We start from the raw sequence: 10,682 nt of genomic DNA on the forward strand, positions 1-10,682 counted from the left end.
CGCCCACCTCACGTCGTTGTGGCATTAGCTGTTTACTGGCTCCCGTGGAAACATTGGAAGGGGATTTGTTTTGTGGTTGGGTTTCCTTTTTTTTTTTTTTTTTTTTTTTTTTTAGCATGATTGCAGTTAGATCTGCAGTATTTCCTCAAATATGTGAGGGGAAGGGAGCGGTGACTTCCTAAAGGAAAGTATTTATATTTTTAGACTGAAATAGCCTGTTACAAAGCTTTTCTCCAAAAACACATTTAAAAAAGGAGTGTTCTAAACAATAGAAAATATATCTTAATGCATAGTTAAGGTAGTTAATCTTATAAAATATGTTTTCATGCAGTGACGAAGAGCTAAGACACTTTGGTTTTATTTTTATTTATTTATTTTTATTGATACATGGCAATTTTGTTTTATTTTAAAGGAGGACCAAGAAAATGCTTCCGGATGTTGGAATATCAGCCTTGACTGCTTCTTTCTGAACTCTCTTGTTCTGCTTCAGGCTCCCGTGTCAGCAGTGTCATGGGGAGCTCGTCCGTGTGAGGGGACAGCATCCTGGCCAGGCCACGGATGGTGGCCTGGGAGGAGGGAGTGGAGTGGGTCAGGAGAGAGAGAAGGCATGAGAGAGGCGCTCTGCTCTGATGACACAGCCCACACTGTTTTGCCACAGATTTGTGGTGTATCACAGCTCGAGGCAGTCCTGGAGGCCACCCAGTCCAGGGTTTCTCATGTTGTTGACCATGTGCACCAGGAGGTGAGGCCTGGGAATCCACATACTTAGTAAGTGGCCCAGGAGAGCTGGTCCAATAACCAGCTGGTACAGAGGCCTCGTTTCACCAAGGAGCAGTCTGGACTGAAGAGGCCAGGGGACTCAGAACAGCACCCAACTGAAACAGAGCCCATTTAAGACATGTGGCTTAAAGAGGAACACCATGCTGTCCAAATGTGGGTGTAGACAGAGCCGACACAGCCTCTTTTATCGCTTATTGTGGCTCTGGGAAGACAGCTCCCCAACCCCTCCATTCCTCTCTCATTTGTTCATCTTGAAACCCACTTAAGAGGGCAGGAAGCCTTTATGTCACAGTGGGAGATAAGCTGTGAGTGATTCTTGGAAAGTAAGAGGATAAAATACCCCCAGGCTAAGAGGCATTGTAATAGACAGCTCTCTGCTTTTGAGAAGATTCGTTATTGGAGGAAGAGGTGGCACTAAACGGCACAGGACCCAAAGGGTGCCCTGCATGGAGGGAATGCCCCAGATCACAGATCAAAGACTGGATGGAGGGTGAGAATCCTGTTTTCTAATTTTTTATTATAAAAATTTCCAGACACTCACAAAAATTAAAAGAATGGTGTACTGATCACCCCGATACCGACCACTTACTTTCAAAAGCTTAAAACATTCCCGTAGGTGTGCGTGATCTATCTATAGGTCCATCTGTGTGTGTGTGTGTGTGTGTGTGTGTTTGTTTGAGGACCAGCATTTCAATAAAGGATAGGGAATGCTCAACAGGAAACAAGGCTGAGGCAGGCAGATCACTTGAGGCCAATAGTTCGAGACCAGGCTGACCAACATGGTGAAACCCCATCTCTACTAAAAATACAAAAAAATTAGCCAGGCGTGGTGGTGAGCGCCTGTAATCCCAGCCATTCGGGAGGCTGAGGCAGGAGGATCACTTGAACATGGGAGGCGGAGGTTGCCATGAGTTGAGATCACACCACTTCACTCCAGCAACAGAGCGAGACTCCATCTCAAAAAAAAAGAAAGAAAAAGAAAGAAAGAAAGAAAGAACCAGAAACTTGTTTATAAAGATTTGAACTTTAACTTGATGTAGTTAAGGTTTAAATGTATGTGGAATAAAACATGGCAGAGTTTAATTTTAGTTGTTTTTCGCTTTTGTCTTATTTTGAGAGGTAAGTGAGATACTTTGGTAACTGTCGAGGAAGACAGGAAACAGACTTCAATGCAGTTAAGACAGGGGCATAATCAGGTTGGAAGGCAACCTGAGAGAATTTTTGCAGAAGGAATGACCCAGTCTTGGGGACAGAAAATATGGATTGTTTTTCCCCAAAGAATTTATTGAGCTCTGTGTGTAGTGAGCATGGCTGGATGGTGTGAAGAGCAGGTGGAGGAGGATATCAGGGACAAGATACGAATATGAATGGCGTGGCCGCAGCACTGCGCAGGGCCAGCCAATGAGCTAGGGGTCCGTGCATAGCCTGGGCAGGGCTCTTCCAGTATCTACAGGAAGAGGTTTACATTTCCAGAAGCGTTAACCTGTGTCTTCTCAGTGTCTGCCCAGGGTTACCCATCCTGATAAGATAGAGTCATTTCTCCTTTGTGCCCAAGGAACAAGTCCAGGCTCATCAGTGGCCAAACCTGACCAGGTGCGTACCATGCACCCAGCAGTCACACTAGCTACTTTTTTCTTTTTTTTTTTTTGAGCTGGAGTCTCACTCTGTCACCCAGGCTGGAGTAGAGTGACGCGATCTCGGCTCAGTACAACCTCTGCCTCCCAAGTTTAAGTTGATTCTCCTGCCTCAGCCTCCTGAGTAGCTGGGATTATAGGTGTGTGCCACCACACCCTGCTGATTTTCGTATTTTTAGTAGAAATGGGATTTCAACATGTTGGCCAGGCTGGTCTCAAACTTCTGACCTCAGGTGATCCACCCACCTTGGCCTCCCAAAATGCTGGGATTGCAGGCGTGAGCCACCACACCCAGCCTCCACCAGGGCTTTTTATTCCTCGGACACTCTGAAGGTCAGCTCTCTTGACCTCCTCTTCACAATCATGTCTAGCCTGCCGTGTCTGACTCAGTTTTCAAGAACCACCTCAAATGCAAGTCTTCCCTAACTTCCATTCATAATTAATCATTTCCTAGTTGGTCTTCACACTTTTTGGTCAAATAACCTTTAAAATTATTTTGGAAAACTGTTTCGCCTCTTGCAGATAATTAAGTTGACACTCCCAATATTCTTAAAGTTTAAGTAGTTGTATAGGATTGGATTTCCAGAGTATTATAAAAGTATTCCAGATAGTTTACAAATACAGCAATTGTATTTCTCTTTTAAATGTGTCACTGGGGCCGGGCGCGGTGGCTCACGCCTGTAATCCCAGCACTTTGGGAGGCTGAGGCGGGCGGATCACAAAGTCAGGAGATGGAGACCACGGTGAAACCCCGTCTCTACTAAAAATACAAAAAATTAGCCGGGCGCGGTGGCGGGCACCTGTAGTCCCAGCTACTCAGGAGGCTGAGGCAGGAGAATGGCGTAAACCCGGGAGGCGGAGCTTGCAGTGAGCCGAGATCGCGCCACTGCACTCCAGCCTGGGCGACAGAGCGAGACTCCGTCTCAAAAAAAAACACAAAAACAACAACAACAAAAAAAAACAGAAAATGTGTCACTGGAATAGAAACAGCATTGCAATGTGATGTCTACTTCAGTTATTTTTTTAAAAGTACAAGATCAAGTTTATCCTTAATGGGAGTAGAATGAAGGTGACAGGGAGCGGGGAGAGCATCGCAGTTGGTGGGTTTCAGGAAGGAGAGCCCTGGTCTGCTTCTCTGATCGGGGTTTGGGGCAGCAGCAAAAGCCCAGACCCAAGTCCATGTGTCAGAGGGCAGGGCGGATTTGTGCTCCCAGGGGGATCACCAGATTCCCAAGAAGAAATGGCTGTCAGATGGGTCTTAGTAACAGAGAGCTTCCTGCACCTCAGCATGTCATGGAAACAGCAGAACAATTCTTGTGTGCCCGTGAGGGCCTCAGGAGTCATAGGAGAAGAGCCTCAAAACCTGGAGGAGCCAGTGGATTGAAAGGGAAACTGTCTCTGTGATGACCTGTGTAGACCAGAGACCGAGGGCCTGGCACGGAAACACATGTCTAAGCTGATGTCTGTGTGGACGGGTGACAGTGAGGGCCGGGTGGACTCTCCACCACTTCAGGATACCTTGGCATGACCCCTCTACCCCACCCAAAACCTAGGTACAACCCCAGACAAAGGGCAGAATGGCCAAGTGTGGTGGCTCACGCCTGTAATCCCAGCACTTTGGGAGGCCAAGGCAGGTGGATCACCTGAAGTCAGGAGTTCGAGACCAGCCTGACCAACATGGTGAAACCCTGTCTCTACCAAAAATACAAAATTAGCTAGGCATGGTGGTGCACGCCTGTAATCCCAGCTACTCGGGAGGCTGAGGCAAGACAGTCGCTTCAACCTAGGAGGCAGAGGTTGCAGTGGGCCGAGATCATGCCATTGCACTCCAGCCTGGGCGACAAGAGCGAAAATCCTTCTTGGGGAAAAAAAAAAAAGGAATAGTGATGGTGTAATGGCGGCTTGAAAGATAAAACAATTGAGTTAAAGAAAAATAAAGCTGTAGTTTGTACATATCCCAGTTTGCAAGAAAAAAGCATACTGAGATGTAGTCCTGCTACAAATGTGTAGAACATTTTATTTTTGCTCCTCTAATTAGACCATATACTCCTATGATGGGGATTGTATCTGCTTTACATTAAGTGTATTGCACACTAGTGTTTGTGAGCAGAGGTGTGTGTGTGCATGTGCGTGTGTGTGTGTGTCTGTGTGATGTTACTCTGTAGTATATGAAGAACTGTCTTGATTCAGGACAACTCAGTCAATATTTCTGATGTTAGATTTGATCAATTTGTGCCTTTTTGGGGTCTAACTTTGGAATCACACTTAAAACTCCCTCATGAATGTTGGGAAGAAAGTATTTTTGCTGAGGAAAAACTGAACTCACAAAGCAAAATGTAAAGAAAAAATGGAAATTGAGAAGGTAGGAAAATACTAATGAAATGAAGGAACTTGTGGAAAGAGTTGCTGTCAGCTGAGGACTCGGAAGGGACAGGTGGATTCGAGGTCGTTGGGTCATCGGAGAGGAGTGCAGACTGGCCTCCAACCAAGCACAGGGCAGGGGCCTAAGGTCCTCAGAATTAAATTTATTTCATAAATGGGTGTTCAAATCCAATGAAGTAGGTCCAGACTTACAGTGATTTCAAGTGAAGCGTTTAACTGAAACCTGAGCCCTGAAAGTGGGTTTACTCCTGTGCTTTTGATTAAAGCATGAATCATTAGTTAGACAAAGCAAAAGCAACAGTAAAGCAATTTTATGTTTTTGAAATCCTCGGGCAGGTGAGCTTGTTCTGCCTAAGGGTAAACCAGCCTCTACCACTTGTTCTCTCAGGATAGGGCTTTGAGGGAGCACTGTGCAAAATTGCCGAGTGATGGATCCGTACTAAGGTCATTGACTGATAAGGTGCTTTGTGTTAGAAAGGTGCCTGGGCAACGTAAACATAATGACAAGGAGCTCTCACAGGCTTCATGTTCAGATCTCACGGGGGAAAGAGATGCTGGAAGACCTTCCTCCAGTGGGAGAAGTGAGGTTGCCATCTGGTTCCCAAGTCATAGGGATCTGCTGCTGTCCTAGACTCACACACAGGAGCTAATGGTGGTTTTGCAAATGTGTCGATTGGGAAATGTTACAAAAAGCAGTTTCTAGGGGGAACATTTGCTCTGTATTGTAAATGATACAAACTTTGGATAGTGTGGGGCACAGTGGCTCACACCTGTAATCCCAGGGACTGAGGAGACTGAGGCGGGAGGATCACTTCAGCCCAGGAGTCTGAGTCTTCAGGGAGTTCCGATTGCACCATTGCACTCCAGCCTGGGGAAGACAGCCAGATCCTGTCTCTAAAAAAAAAATTAGATGGCAAGGTCAGAAAACATTAAATAAATTTATTTAAGTTCTATATAAGGTTATTATTATAATGATCACATTAAGGGCAGATGAATTGGTGTACAACTATATTGAAGGCAATAATCTGAGCACCAAAATGATCAGAAAATGTAGAGTATTTCTATAATAAATGAGGATTTATATGTTTTAAATAATCAGTTCTTTCCTCCAAAGGAAGACCCATATTAGTTGAATATTTCAGTAATTCTCTGAACATGGACAGCAATTTGTTTCTGCCCATTCCAGTAGGAGAAATATTGGCTTGAGGATTTTACAATGAATGTGTACAGCAATTTTTGTGTTTGGTGTTGTGGCCACTGTGTAGGGTGGATTGATTGCCCCCTTCCACTTGTTTGTAATCCATAGGAGGTCTCTTCAGGGCCAGTTCCTTTTATAATGACACGTGCCTGAGACTCTCCTGTCCCTGGTCTGTCTGGAGTCACCCCTAAAGACCATTTTGTAGTCATAGAACATCATCTGTCCCCAGTCAACACATTTATTTATCTATTTCCTCAAGAATCAGATCCAAATTCTTCTACTTGGCTTCCAAGACTTACTGTAGTATAGCACCAATGTAATTCCTGGGTTTGAGTCACATTTTGGAACACATTAGCTAAGGCCTATACCTTGCCAGGTGCTTGTGTGTGGGTGGGTCTATGTACTGGTCATAAAGATACCATGCAGGGAGACTGAGTTCCAACACTACAAGCTCATCTCCTCATCAACCCAGCTGCAAACTGTGTTACTACTTCCTGTATTTCCTTCTTGCAAAATACCTTGCCATTTCCATACTGCTATTCTTATCCCTCAGGATCCAATGTCTCTGCTCATTCAGGCTGCCATAACAGAATCCCAGACATGAACAACAGACAATTACTTCTCACGGTTCTGGAGGCTGGGAAGTCCAAGAGCAAGGTGCTGGCAGATTCAGTGTCTGATGAGGCCCCTCTCCCTGGTTTATAGTCCAGAAAGCCTTCTCACTCTGTCCTCACATGGTGGAAGGAGTGAGGGATTTTTCTAGAGTCTCTTTTATAAGGGCACTAATCCCATTTATAAGGAACTCTGCCCCCATGACCTAATCACCTCCCAAAAGCCCCATCCCCCAATACTGTTACATTGGAACCTAGGATTTCAACATGTGAATTCCAGGGAGACACAAACATTCACACCATAGCGCCCAGCAAATATTTCTTGTTCTGGCTACTTTAGTCCTCACTGTTCTTTTGCTCTGAAATTTCACGGTAATGATACTGGGCTGGGTGCAGTGGCTCATACCTGTAATCCCAGCACTTTGGGAGTCTAAGGCAGGAGGATCACTTGAGCCCAGAGGTTCGAAACCAGCCCGGGCAACACAGTGAGACACTGTCTCTACAAAAAATTGTAAAAATTAGCCAGGGGTGGTGGCGGATCCCTGTGGTCGTAGCTACTTGGAGGCTGAGGTGGAAGGATCATTGAGTCCAGCAGATTGAGGCTGCAGTGAGCTGAGATTGTGCCACTGCACTCCAGCCTGGTGACAGAGTGAGACCCTATCTCAAAAACAAAGCAAAACAAACAAAAAACTCCAAAGTGACAATACCCTTTTCCACACAATTAAGGCCATATCATTATTTTAAATTTTGGCTTTTATTTAAGGCATGTAGGTCTCATGTCTCCCACCTACACTGTCAATTCCTTTTTGCAACCTAGTTGGACACTCATTAAATATTTGTTTGGTGAGTGATAGTGGAAGACTCTCATTTAAATTAAACAAACAACAACAATAACAACAACAACAAAAAACTGGCTCCCCTGACTGATAAAGGAGCATATCCTCCTCTTCTCTACTGAAGTTTGTGGAAGGCGTATTCAGCCAAACATCTTATCTCTGACTCTAGTGACTTTCCCACTTTTAAGTGCTGGAGCCAGGACCTCCAGGACCCAAACTTAGCTTTTCTGACTCCACTTTCAGTGTTCTTTCTGGGACAGTATGTGTAAGAGAACAAAAGCCTGGGTCCTCAGAGCCTTCCACAGTTACTAACCATATGAATGGAAATCTACAATGGATGGCTTTATTTCTTCCAGGATGTAAGAGGTTGCCAACTGTCCCACTGCTCTTTTCAGAAGGAAGGAGACATTAACTCTTCACCCCCAGAACACCTGGGACTGGGTAAGGGAAGAGAGTGATGAATGGCTTCTGAGTAGATGCCCCCAGAGATGGGGGAGTTGAGTGTGGCTAATTCCAGCAGCATTTTGCTCAGGCATTCCCTAAATCCTGCAACCAACGTCCATCTTTCCCAGCATCAGGAGAGGCAGTAGTCAGGAGCACAGACTATGGAGTCTGCACACCTTAGTTTGGATCCAAGTGCCTCCTTCTGTAAGCTCTGTGGCCTTGGGCAAGTAACTTCCCCTTTTTGAGCCTCAGTTTTCCATCTTTAGGAAATCTACAACATTACAGGATCCCTGGCAGGGCTGCTCTGAAAATTATGAGTTAATATCCGTCAAGTGCTGAGAGAGTGCCTGGCTCATAACGAATACTATATCATGTTTCTTAAGAAACAAAAAGCAAAGAACTTATTATTTGTGGAGTTTGTTTTTCACAAAGGCACATTATGCTATCACGGAATTTGCTGTTTTCATACAGCGTGTGTTTTGAGATATATTCACTATACTACACACAGATCTAGTTCTTTCCTGTAACTGCTCTATAGCATTATATTGTGGAAATATATTTTATTTGGCAATTTGACTACAAATGAGCATTTAGGTTGTTTCTATTTTTTGTTAGAGAATCAGTATTTAATAGTACTCTCATATATTAAGTCAAATATTTTTATTGTAAATATGTATTACTAAGGCTTATTTTAAAAATGCTTAGCTATGTAAAGTCACAGATCTAATATTATATTTAGTCATAAATAAATGTTTTTAAATTATGTATGAGAAAGAACATTAATTAGGAAAATGTTGCTACATTACTTTCAAAATAAGCATGTTTTAAACAGACGTGGTTTTGGGGAGAATATCTCATATAGATGCATCTGAATGCTGATGCGTCACTAAATCCCTAGCAAATGCATTTTTGGGGAATAATCTTTTTAGATTAAGTAGTATTTTATATATATATTTTGAGACAGAGTCTCACTCTGTCGCCCAAGCTGGAGTGCAGTGGTGCAATGTTGGCTCACTGCAGCCTCTGTCTCCTGGGTTCTTCTCCTGCCTCAGCCTCCCAAGTAGCTGAGATTACAGGCACCTGCCACTGCGCTCTGCTAATTTTTGTATTTTTCGTAGAGACAGGATTTCACCATGCTGGCCAGGCTTGTCTCAAACTCCTGACCTCAAATCATCTGCCCGCCTCGGCCTCCCAAAGTCCTGGGATTATAGGTGTGTGCCACCATGCCTGGCTAAGTTTTGTATTTTTAGTAGAGATGAAGTTTCACCACGTTGGCCAGGCTGGTCTCAAACTCCTAGCCTCAAGTGATCTGCCTGCCTCGACCTCCCAAAGTGCTGGGATTACAGGTGTGAGCCACCGTGCCCGGCCTAATATTATATAATTTTAATGCAATCTTAAATTCTTTGTTTTCTAATATCTACTTTAAAGTTTTCTTTTTGCTCATGAGTCCATACTTGATGATGAATTCCATTTTTAGAGACTTAAGAGAAGGTTTTTATCAATATGACACAAGCACATACTCTTACAGTCAAATCTTTATGTCATGTAGAACACACCTACTATATCTTTGTCTGAACTCCTCATAGTGAAAGAAATAGGTACATATGCTACATGCATTCTATTCTGTGTAATATTATTTATTAACTTTTAGGTTAGTTTTGATTTTTTTTTTGAGTGTGTGTATACATTTCTGTGCTGTTTTTCATCCCCAAAGTAACACTTGTTCATTTTTAAATATTAAAAAAAAATTGAGAGCAGGATAAAATAAAATAAAATATTAAATCCTTTTCCAATGCTTCCCAATTTTACTCACCAATGGTTGCTCCCAGTAGCTGCTTGGAGCTTGGCAGGAGACAGACAGCACTCACAAAAGGAGTGATGGAAGCAGGTTTCATGAAGGGACTATTTACAAAGGAGGGGCAGGGCTAAGAGAAACTAACAAGGGAAACTAACAAGGCAGTGAAGCACCCTGGGGTGGCCACAGCAGCAAGTTCTGTACCCTCTCCTAGGCCTGAAGGAGCAAGGGAAGGGAGTGGATACTAACCCAGCAAGACCAACCAGTGTAGAAAAAGATCCCTGGAGAGCAGCCCAGCCCTGGGGAGGGAACCCTGCTACTGCCCACCCCGAGGCCTGACTAGGAAGAGTGAGGAAAAGTACCCCATTCCCTCTCCTCCCGGCCTCCCAGCTCCTGCCAATTTCTCCCATTAGCTAGGTTCAGCCGGAAGTCAGAGGGCAAGAGGGCCTGTTGGTGCATCCCATGGCAGCCTTCCTCCTGCCAGAGAGCAGGAAAGAAAGGGGTGGAGCAGGGATCTGGAGGGAAAGTAAAGAAAATTCAGGCAGGTGGCTTACCCACAGAGGTAGTGACATCAGCCTCTGGTAGCTTCTTCCCGCACCACATGTATTGGCAGATTTCTCTGACTTTCTTTTTAGGGCAGTGGCACCCTCCCGTGCATAGGATGATCCCTTAAAGAAAAGGACCGGCAGCTGGGATCTGAGCTTCCCAAATCATTTCAGTCTCTAGCCAGGGTGCCACAGAAGGGAGATCTGAGCAACAGATGTGGCCGGTGCTAACATTGTCATATTTAGAGTCTGACTCATCAAATCCAGGCAGTAATCCCTCAGATCCTTGGGCCACCAAGCAGACTCATGAAAGAGCACTTACCTCTTCATTAAGGCATGACAACACATTTCCTTTCTGAGAATACAATGCTTGGGCTGGTCTGATCATATTCAGAATCACAAAATTGCTTTTGTTTAGCTGTAATCCCTTCCCCAACGTGTACCATCTTGTAACATT

The 10,682-nt window shown here is 44.4% G+C and overlaps 1 long non-coding RNA gene across 1 annotated transcript; it reads right to left on the reverse strand.

Annotated features, from left to right (window-relative positions):
• Positions 1 to 4,921: 4,921 nt before the first annotated feature.
• LOC144340880 (uncharacterized) lies at positions 4,922 to 10,355 on the reverse strand. The gene is made up of 2 exons (XR_013417391.1): positions 10,235 to 10,355; positions 4,922 to 5,690 (listed from the first exon to the last, which is right to left on the reverse strand). It is a non-coding gene; the product is annotated as an uncharacterized LOC144340880 (long non-coding RNA).
• Between the last annotated feature and the right edge of the window lie 327 nt (positions 10,356 to 10,682).

This window comes from Macaca mulatta, chromosome 5 (assembly GCF_049350105.2).
Source record: "Macaca mulatta isolate MMU2019108-1 chromosome 5, T2T-MMU8v2.0, whole genome shotgun sequence".
NCBI classification, from domain to species: domain Eukaryota; kingdom Metazoa; phylum Chordata; class Mammalia; order Primates; family Cercopithecidae; genus Macaca; species Macaca mulatta.